This window comes from Macaca nemestrina, chromosome 5, assembly GCF_043159975.1.
Source record: "Macaca nemestrina isolate mMacNem1 chromosome 5, mMacNem.hap1, whole genome shotgun sequence".
Taxonomy (NCBI): Eukaryota; Metazoa; Chordata; class Mammalia; order Primates; family Cercopithecidae; genus Macaca; species Macaca nemestrina.
The window spans coordinates 98,032,915-98,049,427 of NC_092129.1; the positions used below are offsets into that span (position 1 = coordinate 98,032,915).

The 16,513-nt window shown below is 40.6% G+C and overlaps 1 pseudogene; it reads left to right on the top strand.

Annotated features, from left to right (window-relative positions):
- The first annotated feature begins 1,051 nt into the window (after positions 1-1,051).
- On the top strand, positions 1,052-11,315 carry LOC105496332 (actin, cytoplasmic 2-like; annotated as a pseudogene).
- Positions 11,316-16,513: the final 5,198 nt, after the last annotated feature.

The window sequence follows — 16,513 nt, forward strand, 5'->3', positions numbered from 1 at the left end:
TACAATCCTAAGACTTTCCCTTCATGAAGGAACAGAATGTGTGTAGTGGGCACATTCATAGAAGTCTGAGAGAGCCTGATAATCCCTAGATAGGCTGATTGATGAAGGTGTTTCTCTCCTAAAGCCAGTGAATAAAGACTGAAGGAAGTGACTGTTTCTTCAAATGTGAAGACAGCAACACAAGACTTCAAGCAACCTAAAAAATTAAGGAAACATGGCACCACCAAAGAATCACATTAATATTCCAGTAAATGACCTCAAAGAAATAGAGATCTATGAATTGCCGGACAAATAATTCAAAATAATTGTTTTAAGGAAACTCAGCAAACTACAAAAGAACACAGATAACAAAATCAGAAAACCAATACATGAACAAAATGAGAAGCTCAATAAAGAAATAGAAATCATAAAAAAGAACACAACAGAAATTCTAAAGCTGAAGAATACAATGAGTGAAATGTTTATAATGCAACAGAGAGTGTCAACAACATACTTGATCAAGAAGAAAAAATCTGTGAACTCAAAGACAGGTTATTCAAAGTTATACAGAGGAGAAAAATAAACAATCAAAAAGTGAATAAAGCCTATGGAATTTATGGGACACCGATATGAGAGCTAGCATTTGTATTATGGGAATTTGAAAGAGGGAGAAAAAAGAGAAATGAGAAGGAAGCTTATTTAGAGAAATAGTGGTTGAAAACTTCCCAAATCTGGGGAGAGACAGGGACTTCCAGGTAAATGAAGCCTGAAGTTTCCAAACAGATTTAATCCAAAGAAGGTTTCATTGAGACATTACAATAACTTTCACAAATCAGACGAAGAAAAATTTGAAAACAGCACATACATGTGAACCTCCGTAAGGCTACCAGTGGATTTCCCAGTAGAAACTTTCCAGGGAAGAAAAGAGTCAGACGATATATCCAAAGTGCTGAAAGAAAAATAAACATCAACAAAGAATACTCCACCCAGCAAATCTACCCTTCATAAATACCTTACAAGAAATTGTAAAGAAAATTCTTCAGAGTGAAACAAAAGGATTCTAGCTAGTAGCATGAAAACATTTGAAAGTATAAAACTCATCGTTAAGGTAAGTATATAGTAAAATTTAGAATACTCTAATACTGTAATAGTGGTTTGTAAATACTTTATAACTCCAGTATAAAAGTTAAAAGATAAAAGTATTAAAATAACAATTTTTAAATGAATATACAATATACAAAGATATAAATTGTGACATCAAAAACATAAAATGGAAAGAATAAAAGTGTAGAGTTTTTGTATGCAATCAAAATTGTTATCAGTTTAAAATGGTCTGTTATAACAACAAGATGTTTTAAGCAAGCCTCAGGGAAAACACAAAGCAAAAACCTATAGTAGATACACAAAAGATAAAGAGAATCAAAATATATCACTATAGAAATGAATAAACCACAAAGGAACTGCAAGAGAGATAGAAAGAAACAAAGAATCTACAAAACAACTAAAACACAGTTAACAAAATGGCAGTGATAAATCCTTACTTATCAACAATTAGTTTAAATGTAAACAAATTAAATTCTCCCATCAAGTGACATAAAGTGGTTAAATGGATCAAAATAAAGATATATGTAGAGTGATATATCAGCCCTCAGCTTCCTGAAGACCTGGGACTAAGGATTGTACTACCACACCCAGGTAATTTTTTAAAATCTTTTTTTTTTTTTTTTTTTTTGATAGAGACAGTCTCCCTATGTTCCCAAGGCTGGTCTCAAGCTTCTGGCCTCCAACAATCCTCCCACCTCAGCCTCCCAAAGTGTTGGGGTTATAGGCATGAGCCACTGTACCTGGCCTATAATTTTTTAGATATGATACCAGAAGCACAGGCATCAAAAGCAAAAATAAACAAGTGGGACTACATCAAACTTAAAAGCTTCTACACAGCAAAGGAAACAGTCAACAAAATGAAAAGGCAACCTATAGAATGAGAGAAAATATTTGCAAACCACATGTCCGTTAAGGGACCCATACAACTCAATAGCAAAAAAAACCAAATAACTTGATTTTAAAATGGCCAAAGGACTTGAATAGACATTTTTTGAAAAAGCATATACAAACACCTAACAAGTATATTTAAAAGGCTAAATATCATTAATCATCAGAGAAAGGCAAATCAAAACAGATGTCATTTCACATCTATTAAAATGGCTATTGTTAAAAAGTAAAGAAATAACAAATATTATATTTTGTGTGTGGAGAAAAGAAAACCCTTGTACACTATTAGTGGGAATGCAAAATGGTACAACCGTTATGGAAAACTGCATGGAGGTGTCTAACAAAAATTTAAAATAGGGTTACTATATGACCCAGCAATCCCGCTTCTAGGTATATATATACAAAGAAAATACAATCACTATCACACAACGAAAATGCAATCACTATCCCAAAGAGAAATGTACAACCACATGTTCATTGCAGCGTTATTCACCACAGCCAGATATGGAAACAACCTAAGTATCTCCTGAAAGGTGAATGGATAAAGAAGATACAATGGAATATTATTTAGGCTTAAAAAATAATAAAATCCTGCCATACGTGACAACATGGATGACCTTAGAGGACATTATGCTAAATGAATAAGCCAGGCACAAAAGGACAAATAGTACATGCTACCACATGTAGGAGGAATCCAAAAATAGTCTAATTCACAGAAACCAATAATAGATTGATAATTGCCATGGGATGGGAATTGGGGGAAATGGGAAGATTTTGGTTAGAGGGTGCAAACTTTCTGTTATAAGATGAATAAGTCCTGGAGAGCTAATGTAGGAGATGGTGACTATAGTTAACAAGAATGTATTGTATACTTGAAATTTGCTAAGAAAGTAGATCTTAAGTATCCTCAACACACACACACACACACACACACACACACACACACACACCCCACATGGTAACTATGTGAGGTGATGGATATGTTAAGTAGCTTGATTGTGGTAATCGTTTCACAGTGTATACATGTATCAAAACATAATGTTGTACACCTAAAATACACGCTATTTGTATTTGTCAGTTATATCTCAATAAATTTGGTGAAAGTACTGACAGTATTGGATTTTAACCACTATAATAAAATAAATATCCATGAATCTATACTGATTTAAATGAATAATCAAATGAATACATAAATGGGGGGAAAGGAAGAGCTCTTCCTTACAGAATAATTTCAATTAGTAAATATAGAAGAAATAAGAAAACAGAAAATCAGAGTAGACATAGAAAATGACCACAAATTAGTAAACAGCACAGTAATAATTTTTGCAGACATTATCCACTGACAGAATCTAAAATTGCTGGGTGAAAATTTGAGGAGAAACAGTATTTGCATAGTCTCAAACTGTCACCCCTAAGATGTATTTTAACTACAAAGGGGAGAATAGTAACTTTATAGTAGAGAAAGCCAGAAGACACCACTTTCACCATGTGTTCAAATTCAACATCATGGATATCATATCAATATCATATCAATATCGTATCAATATCATGAACCTATGATGTGTGCTGAGAAGGACACAGAAGCATTTGTGCCAGAAACGCACAACCTCATTTCAATTATGGGAAAATATAAACCCCAAATTGAGTAACATCTACAAAAACACTGATCAATACTCTTCGAGTGCCACGCACAAGGAAGAACAGGAGCTCTCACAGATGGGAGAAGATTAAGGAAAAATAACAATAAAATCAATGTGAAATCCTGGAACAGAAAAAAAGGACATTAGTGGAAAACACTGATGAAATCTGAGTAACACTTGTAGTGTAGTTAGTAATATTATACCAGTGTTAATTTCCTAGTTTTGATCATTGTAGTATGTGAGATGTTAATGTCCTGAAAAGCTAGGTGAAATGGGAACTAGGAATATGGGAACTCTAGTACTTTTGCAACTATTTTTAATATTGTAAGTCTAAAATAGTTTAAAATAAAATATTTTAAAAAGCAATCTAGAAAATAATATACTCAAAATATATTCTAACTACATGTATAGTTAGAAAATTCAGATCATCCATCCATCTATATCTATGTATATCCATATATATATACACATATATACTGACACACACACATACAGACACAGACACACACACACAAACAATGTTGTATACTAAAGTGTCTACAATTCTGGAATTATGAGTAATTTATTTTTCTCTTTAAATTTTTCTGCATTATTTAAATTTTCTACAGTGAACAAGTGTTGCTCTTAAAATTATAATTTAAATCACAAATTATTTATTTAAAAAACCAAGCAAACAAACCTAGGTGTCATTTTTATTCTCTTCTTTCTCTCATATCTCCTATCTAATCCATCTGCAAGTCTTGTCAATTTCTCATTCAGAATACATCCACTCCCACCACCTTCTCTGCCTTCACCCTAATCCATGCCAGCCTCATCATTTTATCATCTCATGTGGTTCTCCTGCTTCCACCCATGTCACCTAAGCCCATTCGCCACACAATACCAGAGTTATCTTCTGCAACAGGAAATCAAATCCTGTTGCTTCTCTTCTCAAATGCCTCCATTACTCTCAGAATAAAACCCAATGGCCGTATTCTTCCCAGGAGGCCCTCGCGAACTGGCTTCTGCCTCTCTCTGGCCTTGCCTCCCACCACTCTCCCCTCCCCACGTCAGTCAGGCACAACCTCTGGCAGACCTTCCTCTACACACATTAGGGGGTTTCTGCCGCAGGGCCTTTGTCTTGCCGTCCATGCCTAAAATACTTCCCCCCAAAGGCATTCACTCTCAACCCCATCGATCTCTACTCTCTTATCCTACCTTATTTTTCTTCATAGCAGCTGTGAAAATAGAACATTAGATCATAGTTATTGTCTGTCTCTGCTTATGATCTGACTCACAGAAATGTGAGCTCCTTTGTTTACATTCCTTCCTTCCTTCCTGCTACTCAGAATGATGCCTAGTGCATAGTAGGTGATCGGTAAGTATTGAACGAATAAATTGCCCTCCTGCCCAATGCACAGCCTGCAGGAGAGCAAAGCTATCCCCACCAGTTTCTGCAGGTTTTCCAGGAAGGGCTTGGGGCAGGACTAGGGCAGGGGGTGCTTGGCTTTACCTCCCAATTGCTCTCATCTGGCACTGGGTTTACAGCGTGGCAATTCTTCCATGTCCTAGGGCTCTTTCCCAGTTTCCTCGAAAGCTACAATAAAAAAATCATTGATAGAAAATGTTGGTGGGTTTAGCTGACTTTAGTGAAGATTTCCTGGAGAAAGAGGAGAGGAAAGGGAGACAACTTGGGACAAACAAAAGTCGTGGTCATTCTCAAAGTGCTGTGCTCTCCTCGCCACCATGAAGTTTCTTACGTCCTTGCAGCTTTCCATCTCACTGGCTTTCCTCCCTTACTCCCCACTTGTCTCTCTTCTGCCACTTTCTTCCTTCCTTTAGAAGTAAAACATCCCTCGTCTTGCCTCACAAGGAGTAGCTTTCCCTCCCTTCAAAGCCATGGCACCTGCCAACACCCAGATCCTGGGGTGAGGGTAGAGAGCACCTTCTGTTACAAACATCTCTGAGAGCACCTTTCCAAAGACTGTTTTCTCCCTGAGAATCCTAGTGCCAGTTATTAATATTTTCTCTACCTCATTACCTCTACTTTTCTGTATTTTTCTATTAGAGCAAGAAATTAGGTTAAAGAGATTATTCTGTCAGATATCCAGACAAAAAAGAAAGTAAGGCGGGCCTCAGATCTTCCTTCTATAAAAATTAATACTTGCAGAAAATGAAAATGTCTGTTTCTCTTTTTCTGCACCAAATTGAATATTGTTCGTTTTCTGAGTCTCTGTTAATGTAGTAGAGGAAAAAAGAAAAACCGGTATCTTTCTTTAAACTGTCTTTATTCTATCACTTACCTACATTCGTTTTAAACATCTTTATACAATTACTTGAACCTTCTCCCTCAAAAAGTGGACAATAGAAAAGCTTGAATATATCCCTTTTACTTGCCTCTTTCATCTCTACCACAGTCATTTCATAAATACCCTGTTTTAATTCTAAGACACAAGTTTTTACATTTGACATCTTACTGCTGATAGTGTGCGGTTTTACTACTCATATTGAGTTTGTGGTTTTTGAATGTATTTTAAAAGATTATAGCATAATTTGACATTGAAATAAAAAGATTTTGTGTACAGAGAAATGAACAGAAGCAAAACAGTGGGGCATAAATTTGATATTGATAAAGCAAATATTCACTGCTGGAGAAATAACCATAACTCCATCTGATTGCAAAGCAACCACCAAGTACTTCATGGAACTTAAGAAAGGAAGACCCCACAAGTGGACAAAGCTGAGTTATGTTCTGCTTCCCCCACACAGATACATACAGCAGAACTGCCTGCCACATGCCAAACAGTGCAACTGAAGGAGGTATTGCCAAGTCCCCTGGAATACATGGGGAAAAAATCAAAGTCAAAAGATGACGAACGCACAATGTCAAGGCATAGTTTAATTGGCAGCATTTTTTTGTTTCTTAACAGAGGGCCTTACAATTGACAGAATCTTGGATTTGAGGAAACACTTTATAACTATATATATACATACATACACACACACACACACACACATATATATATATATATAGAGAGAGAGAGAGAGAGAGAGATGGAGTCTTGCTCTGTTGCCCAGGCTGGAGTGCAGTGGTGCAATCTCTGCTCACTGCAGCCTCAGCCTCCCAGGTAGCTGGAATTACAGGTGCATGCCACCACACCTGAAAAACATGCCAAAACTGAGGCTCAGAGACTTCAAGTGATTTGCCCAAGTAACATAGCCCGTAAGTAACAGAATGTGAGTCTTGTGGTCTTACCTTGAAAAAGTGTGAAAACTCTATTCTCTGCAAGCTTTGTGATATGCCAGATTCAGTAAATGGGCTCTCTGAACCTTGAAAGAAAAAGGGTGCCTATATATTCCTTCAGACTGAGCCTACATTCTCTGTCCCTGTGTGGAAAGAAGCTGATTTAGTAAGGTGCGTTGGTTTGTAATACAGAGGAATCCCAACTCAAACTGGTTCCAGCAAGAAGAAGATGTATTGTTGCACAGGAAATCTAGAAGTAGCATAGACTTCAGGGTTGATAGATTCAACGCCTCAATGACATCGTCAAAGACCCAGGTTATTTTCATGTCCCCATTCTGTTATTCTCAGTATTGGTTTCATCTGCAAATTGCCAGTGAATTAACTACAGTCATATTAGGCGTAATATCCAGACATGACAGCACACAGAGAAAAAGAGAGAAAGTTTCTCCCTCTGGCTCCCTGTCAGGAGGAAGGAAATTCTTCCTGGAAGTCCCTCAGCATAAAGTCCCTTTTGTCTTATTAGTCAGAATTAGGACACAGTTCATTCTTGAACAAAAAATAGGTAAGAAAGATGGAATTACCCTTACACCAAGTAAGGTGATACCTGGAGTTAGAGGTAGAGTCATCTTTCCCTGAGTCAAAACCAACCTCTTTAGGCCATGAAAAGGAAATAGTCACAGATGCTATTTATCAAAGAAAGATTTACCTACGAGGCATGCTATTAGAAATGTACTTACTTTTAAAAAATGGTACCCGTATAATTATTTACTCTAGTGTTTTGTTTTGACCAATAATTAGAAAATCAGGTTCATCTCATAATATACTTGGAATTACACACACACTCACACACACACGCACACACAGACTTATAAAAACATATTGTAGCTTCCTCTGTTTTTATCTTCTGCAATATTACTGCAATGAATGTACATCCCTTGAAACTCCAGGCCCTTAATCCTTTATAATCACAATGGAAATAGCAGAAAAGAACAAAAGTTAGGTTTGTAAAACAAGGGATAAAACCAAGAAGACCTTGGTTGGTTGATAGCTGAATGACAAGATTGTATGTGGCAGTTGCACTATTAGTTCTGAAGTGAAATCATGAGCAGGTTATAGAAAAGTCCTTGTATTCTTTCAGAAGCCATTTAACAAGTAGCAAATAAGAATGAAGTTGACTATGACAGGATAAAAGACTTCTCTGCAAGGAAAAAAAGAGACTATGCAATCATTATCCCAAGGGACAAAAAAGGAAAGGACGAGCTTAAAGCGTGACTTTGTTCTGGAAAGCATTTGTAAGTAAATGCATTCATAATTAAATAAAAATCATGTATGCTATTACCTATGGAATATTGTGCTCTGAGTCTAATACTGAAAAAAACAGTAATTTTGCTAATATAAAGAACACATATGTGACTAACTACTGTCTTCAGTTCACACTAAGTATTAGAAATTGGGCAAGTGGAAAACAGCATATTCATATTTTAGATTATTAAGGAAAGTATTTACAAAACTTCATGAACATGAACTTCACAAAATAGTCTTCTCTGTTTAAAAAAAGCCTTAAAGCACCACCTAATAGAAAAAAAGCCAAAGAATATAGTAGACAATTCACAAAAGACAAAATACAAAGGCTAATAAACATTTGCAAAGATATTCAACCTCAATAGCACAGAAATGCACAACAGAAGAAAACACTTCCATATTTACCCACCATATTGGCAAGTTATTGACAAGATCCACTGTTGTTAAAGAAAAGAAAGAAGCCACTTTTGCATGATTGATGAAAGTGTAAATTGGTATCATTTTGTGAGACAGGTTGTTTGTGTATCTGAAATCTTTTATGTACCACTTCAGATCTGCTTGACAACACTTATGTCTCATTCCAGTCATGACGGCAGTGGTTTAATGTGGACTCAGGTGGGCTTCACACAAAAGCAAGTGGACTTATCTCCTGCCCCACCCCCAGGCTTCTTGGATGACCCACATGGACTCCAAAGGAACGTGTTCAAGGGCCAACACATGTGCAAAAACCAGAGTGCTGAAGAATGAACAACTCACGGGCAAACCTTTGATAAGTGGGAGACAGACCTGATGGATAAAGGCTTCTGCCTTTCCCACTCTCCCCTCCTTACCACAGTGAATGGTCCTGAAATACATTTCATATGGCTTCTCTGACAGTCTTGAGACATATTTCCTTTGGCTTCACAGAAGTTCCTGTGGGATTAAGCAACCAGGCAACTAAAAGCAGCATCCATCCTTGCCTGAGCCTGGACCTGGGAGCCTGGCTGGGGGCTCGCCCATGGCCCCTCCTTGCGTTGCCAATTTATTAACTAATAACCAGCAAAATAACCAATTAAAGACTCTGAAAACTTTATTTAAAAAATAATAGCAATAAAATAAAATAAAAGCAGCAACCAGCTCAATAAGGCCTTTTAGTATTGACTCTCCCTCCTTCCCCTCTTCACTCTTATCTCTCATTCCCGCTCCCTGGGATCATGCTCCTCAGAAAGTAGGCATAAGACCTCATCACAAGCTCTCTGGAAACAGGGCTAAGGCAGATAATAGCTGACATGCTTTAAAGTGTGTGTGCCTGAACAGGCCATCTCACTCTCTGAAATCTATCCTGCAGACAAGCTTGCTAAAGTGTGTCAGAAACACACGTACAAGGATGTTCACCTGATGTATTTTATGTAATAGGTAAAGAGGATCACACTACTATAGTATTAAATGAAAAGGAGGCCAGGCACGGTGGCTCACGCCTATAATCCCAGCACTTTGGGAGCCCAATGCGGGTGGGTCACCTGAGGTCAGCAGTTCCAGACCAGCCTGGTCAACAAGGTGAAACCCTGTCTCTTCTAACAATACAAAAATTAGCCAGGCTTGGTGGTGCACGTCTGTAATTCCAGCTCCTAGGGAGGCTGAGGCAGGAGGATCACTTGAACCTGGGAGGCGGAGGCTGCAGTGAGCCAAGGTCATGCCATTGCACTCCAATCTGGGTGACAAGAGTGAAACTCTGTCAAAAAAAAAAAAAAAAGGGAAGGAAGGAAGGGAGGGAGGGAAGAAGGAAAGAAGGAAGGAAGGAAGGAAAGAAAGAGAAAGAAAAGAAACAAAGAAAGAAAGAAAAGAAAAAAGAAAAGGAAGGAAAGAAGGAAGGAAGGAGAGAAGGAAGGAAGGAAGGAAGGAAGGAAGGAAGGAAGGAAGGAAGGAAGGAAGGAAGGAAGGAAGGAAAGAAGGAAGGAAGGAAGGAAGGAAGAAAGAAAGGGAGCAAGTGTCTGTAGTGGTAGGGGAGATGTTGTAGAAATATATATAAACCTCCTTACACTGCCGAGACTGCCTATGCCCCGCAAGCACAGAGCCTCGCCCTCGCTGCTGCGTCGTCAGTTCACACCCGCTGCCAGCTCACCATGGATGATGCTATCACCACACTGCGCTTGTCGTTGACAACTGCTCGGGCACGCGCAAGGCCCCCCGGGCAGTCTTCCCCTCCATTGTGGAGCGCCCCAGGCACCAGGGAGTGATGGTGGGCAAGGATACCCAGAGCAAGAGAGGCATCCTGACCCTGAAGTACCCCATGGAGCATGGCAACGTCACCAACTGGGGCGACATGGAGAAGATCTGGCACCACACCTCCAACGAGCTACGTGTGGCTGCCAAGGAGCACCGCGTGCTGCTGACGGAGGCCCCCCGAACCCCAAGCCCAACCGGGAGAAGTTGACCCAGTTCATCATGTTTGAGACCTTCAACACCCCAGCCATGTATGTGGCATCCAGGCCGTGCTGTCCCTGTACGCCTCTGGCAGTACCACTGGCATCGTGATGGACTCCGGTGACGGGGTCACACACACTGTGTCCATCTAGGAGGGGTACACCCTCCCCACGCCATCCTGCGTCTGGACCTGGCTGGCCAGCACCTGACTCCCTGAAGAAGATCCTCATTGAGAGCAGCTACAGCTTCACCACCACGCCCAGCGGGAAATCGTGCATGACATCAAGGAGCAGCTGTGCTATGTAGCCCTGGACTTCGAGCAGGAGATGGCCACAGCGGCCTCCAGCTCCTTCCTGGAGAAGAGCCGTGAGCTGCCAGATGGCCAGGTCATCATCATTGGCAATGAGCGGTTCTGCTGCCGCGAGGCACTCTTCTAGCCTTCCTTCCTGGGCATGCAGTCCTGTGGCATCCATGACCCTAACTTCAACTCCATCATGAAGTGTGACGTGGACATCCACAAAGACCTGTACGCCAACACAGTGCTGTCTGGCGGCACCACCATGTACCCTGGCATCACAGACAGGATGCAGAAGGGGATCACCGCCCTGGCGCCCAGCACAATGAAGATCAAGATCATTGCTCCCCGCCAGCGCAAGCACTCCATGTGGATTGACTGCTCCATCCTGGCCTCGATGTCCACCTTCCAGCAGGTGGGGATCAGCAAGCAGGAGTAGGACAAGTCCTGCTCCTCCATCGTCCACTGCAAATGCTTCTAGGTGGACTGTGATTTACTTGCGTTACACCCTTTCTTACCAAAACCTAACTTGCGCTGAAAACAAGATGAGATTGGCATGGCTTTGTTTGTTTTTTGTTTTTGTTTGTTTGTTTGTTTTGGTTTGACTCAGGATTTAAAAACTGGAACGGTGAAGGTGACAGCGGTTGGTTGGAGCCAGCATCCCCCAAAGATCTACCATGTGGCCGAGGACTTTGATTGTACATTGTTCTTTTTGTAATCGTCATTCCAAATATCGTGAGATGCATTGTTACAGGAAGTCCCTTGCCCTCCTAAAAGCCACCCCACTTCTCTCTGAAGAGAATGACCCAGTCCTCTCCCGAGTCCACACACGGGAGGTGATAGCATCGCTTTCGTGTAAATTATGTAATGCAAAAGTTTTTTAATCTTTGCCTTAATACTTATTTTATTTTATTTTATTTTGAATGATCAGCCTTTGTGGCCCCCCATTTTTGTCCCCCAACTTGAGATGTGTGAAGGCTTTTGGTCTCCCTCAGAGTGAGTGGAAGCAGCCAGGGCTTACCTGTACACTGACCTGAGACCAGCTGAATAAAAGCGCACACCAAAAAAACAAAAAACAAACAAACAAAAAACCTTACTAATGGTAATAGGCATAAAAATAAGTCTGCAGGAAGAAACTCCAAATTATTAACAATAGTTATCTTGTAGGAGGTATAGTAATCAGGTTGGGGGCATGCAGTTTCTATATTTTTATAATTATATTAATAAATCCACGTCAATACTCCGGAGGGGTGGAGCAAGATAGCCGAATAGGAACAGCTCCAGTCTCCAACTCCCAGCGCGAGCGACACAGAAGACCGGTGATTTCTGCATTTTCAACTGAGGTACTGGGTTCATCTCACTGGGGAGTGCCGGACGATCGATCGGTGCTGGTCAGCTGCTGCAGCCCGACCAGCGAGAGCTGAAGCAGGGCGAGGCATTGCCTCACCTGGGAAGTGCAAGGGGGAAGGGAATCCCTTTTCCTAGCCAGGGGAACTGAGACACACAACACCTGGAAAATCGGGTAACTCCCACCCCAATACTGCGCTTCAAACAAACAGGCACACCAGGAGATCATATCCCACACCTGGCCGGGAGGGTCCCACACCCACGGAGCCTCCCTCATTGCTAGCACAGCAGTCTGTGATCTACCGGCAAGGCAGCAGCGAGGCTGGGGGAGGGGCGCCCGCCATTGCTGAGGCTTAAGTAGGTAAACAAAGCTGCTGGGAAGCTCGAACTGGGTGGAGCTCACAGCAGCTCAAGGAAACCTGCCTGTCTCTGTAGACTCCACCTCTGGGGACAGGGCAATAACAAACACAGCCGAAACCTCTGCAGGCGCAAACGACTCTGTCTGACAGCTTTGAAGAGAGCAGTGGATCTCCCAACACGGAGGTTGAGATCTGAGAAGGGACAGACTCCCTGCTCAAGTGGGTCCCTGACCCCTGAGTAGCCTAACTGGGAGACATCCCCCACTAGGGGCAGTCTGACACCCCACACCTCACAGGGTGGAGTACACCCCTGAGAGGAAGCTTCCAAAGCAAGAATCAGACAGGTACACTCACTGTTCAGAAATATTCTATCTTCTGCAGCCTCTGCTGCTGATACCCAGGCAAACAGGGTCTGGAGTGGACCTCAAGCAATCTCCAACAGACCTACAGCTGAGGGTCCTGACTGTTAGAAGGAAAACTATCAAACAGGAAGGACACCTACACCAAAACCCCATCAGTACATCACCATCATCAAAGACCAGAGGCAGATAAAACCACAAAGATGGGGAAAAAGCAGGGTAGAAAAGCTGGAAATTCAAAAAATAAGAGCGCATCTCCCCCGGCAAAGGAGCGCAGCTCATCGCCAGCAACGGATCAAAGCTGGACGGAGAATGACTTTGACGAGATGAGAGAAGAAGGCTTCAGTCCATCAAATTTCTCAGAGCTAAAGGAGGAATTACGTACCCAGCGCAAAGAAACTAAAAATCTTGAAAAAAAAGTGGAAGAATTGATGGCTAGAGTAATTAATGCAGAGAAGGTCCTAAACGAAATGAAAGAGATGAAAACCATGACACGAGAAATACGTGACAAATGCACAAGCTTCAGTAACCGACTCGATCAACTGGAAGAAAGAGTATCAGCGATTGAGGATCAAATGAATGAAATGAAGCGAGAAGAGAAACCAAAAGAAAAAAGAAGAAAAAGAAATGAACAAAGCCTGCAAGAAGTATGGGATTATGTAAAAAGACCAAATCTACGTCTGATTGGGGTGCCTGAAAGTGAGGGGGAAAATGGAACCAAGTTGGAAAACACTCTTCAGGATATCATCCAGGAGAACTTCCCCAACCTAGTAGGGCAGGCCAACATTCAAATCCAGGAAATACAGAGAACGCCACAAAGATACTCCTCGAGAAGAGCAACTCCAAGACACATAATTGCCAGATTCACCAAAGTTGAAATGAAGGAAAAAATCTTAAGGGCAGCCAGAGAGAAAGGTCGGGTTACCCACAAAGGGAAGCCCATCAGACTAACAGCAGATCTCTCGGCAGAAACTCTCCAAGCCAGAAGAGAGTGGGGGCCAATATTCAACATTCTTAAAGAAAAGAATTTTCAACCCAGAATTTCATATCCAGCCAAACTAAGTTTCATAAATGAAGGAGAAATAAAATCCTTTACAGATAAGCAAATGCTTAGAGATTTTGTCACCACTAGGCCTGCCTTACAAGAGACCCTGAAGGAAGCACTAAACATGGAAAGGAACAACCGGTACCAGCCATTGCAAAAATATGCCAAAATGTAAAGACCATCGAGGCTAGGAAGAAACTGCATCAACTAATGAGCAAAATAACCAGTTAATATCATAATGGCAGGATCAAGTTCACACATAACAATCTTAACCTTAAATGTAAATGGACTAAATGCTCCAATTAAAAGACACAGACTGGCAAACTGGATAAAGAGTCAAGACCCATCAGTCTGCTGTATTCAGGAGACCCATCTCACACGCAGAGACATACATAGGCTCAAAATAAAGGGATGGAGGAAGATTTACCAAGCAAATGGAGAACAAAAAAAAGCAGGGGTTGCAATACTAGTCTCTGATAAAACAGACTTTAAACCATCAAAGATCAAAAGAGACAAAGAAGGCCATTACATAATGGTAAAGGGATCAATTCAACAGGAAGAGCTAACTATCCTAAATATATATGCACCCAATACAGGAGCACCCAGATTCATAAAGCAAGTCCTTAGAGACTTACAAAGAGACTTAGACTCCCATACAATAATAATGGGAGACTTCAACACTCCACTGTCAACATTAGACATATCAACGAGACAGAAAGTTAACAAGGATATCCAGGAATTGAACTCATCTCTGCAGCAAGCAGACCTAATAGACATCTATAGAACTCTCCACCCCAAATCAACAGAATATACATTCTTCTCAGCACCACATCGTACTTACTCCAAAATCGACCACGTAATTGGAAGTAAAGCACTCCTCAGCAAATGTACAAGAACAGAAATTATAACAAACTGTCTCTCAGACCACAGTGCAATCAAACTAGAACTCAGGACTAAGAAACTCAATCAAAACCGCTCAACTACATGGAAACTGAACAACCTGCTCCTGAATGACTACTGGGTACATAACGAAATGAAGGCAGAAATAAAGATGTTCTTTGAAACCAATGAGAACAAAGATACAACATACCAGAATCTCTGGGACACATTTAAAGCAGTGTGTAGAGGGAAATTTATAGCACTAAATGCCCACAAGAGAAAGCAGGAAAGATCTAAAATTGACACTCTAACATCGCAATTAAAAGAACTAGAGAAGCAAGAGCAAACACATTCGAAAGCTAGCAGAAGGCTAGAAATAACTAAGATCAGAGCAGAACTGAAGGAGATAGAAACACAAAAAACTCTCCAAAAAATCAATGAATCCAGGAGTTGGTTTTTTGAAAAGATCAACAAAATTGACAGACCACTAGCAAGACTAATAAAGAAGAAAAGAGAGAAGAATCAAATCGACGCAATTAAAAATGATAAAGGGGATATCACCACCGACCCCACAAAAATACAAACTACCATCAGAGAATACTATAAACACCTCTACGCAAATAAACTGGAAAATCTAGAAGAAATGGATAATTTCCTGGACACTTACACTCTTCCAAGACTAAACCAGTAAGAAGTTGAATCCCTGAATAGACCAATAGCAGGCTCTGAAATTGAGGCAATAATTAATAGCCTACCAACCAAAAAAAGTCCAGGACCAGATGGATTCACAGCTGAATTCTACCAGAGGTACAAGGAGGAGTTGGTACCATTCCTTCTGAAACTATTCCAATCAATAGAAAAAGAGGGAATCCTCCCTAACTCATTTTATGAGGCCAACATCATCCTAATGCCAAAGCCTGGCAGAGACACAACAAAAAAAGAGAATTTTAGACCAATATCCCTGATGAACATCGATGCAAAAATCCTCAATAAAATACTGGCAAACCGGATTCAGCAACACATCAAAAAGCTTATCCACCATGATCAAGTGGGCTTCATCCCTGGGATGCAAGGCTGGTTCAACATTCACAAATCAATAAACATAATCCAGCATATAAACAGAACCAAAGACAAGAACCACATGATTATCTCAATAGATGCAGAAAAGGCTTTTGACAAAATTCAACAGCCCTTCATGCTAAAAACGCTCAATAAATTCGGTACTGATGGAACGTACCTCAAAATAATAAGAGCTATTTATGACAAACCCACAGCCAATATCATACTGAATGGGCAAAAACTGGAAAAATTCCCTTTGAAAACTGGCACAAGACAGGGATGCCCTCTCTCACCACTCCTATTCAACATAGTCTTGGAAGTTCTGACTAGGGCAATTAGGCAAGAGAAAGAAATCAAGGGTATTCAGTTAGGAAAAGAAGAAGTCAAACTGTCCCTGTTTGCAGATGACATGATTGTATATTTAGAAAACCCCATTGTCTCAGCCCAAAATCTCCTTAAGCTGATAAGAAACTTCAGCAAAGTCTCAGGATACAAAATTAATGTGCAAAAATCACAAGCATTCTTATACACCAGTAACAGACAAACCGAGAGCCAAATCAAGAATGAACTTCCATTCACAATTGCTTCAAAGAGAATCAAATACCTAGGAATCCAACTTACAAGGGATGTA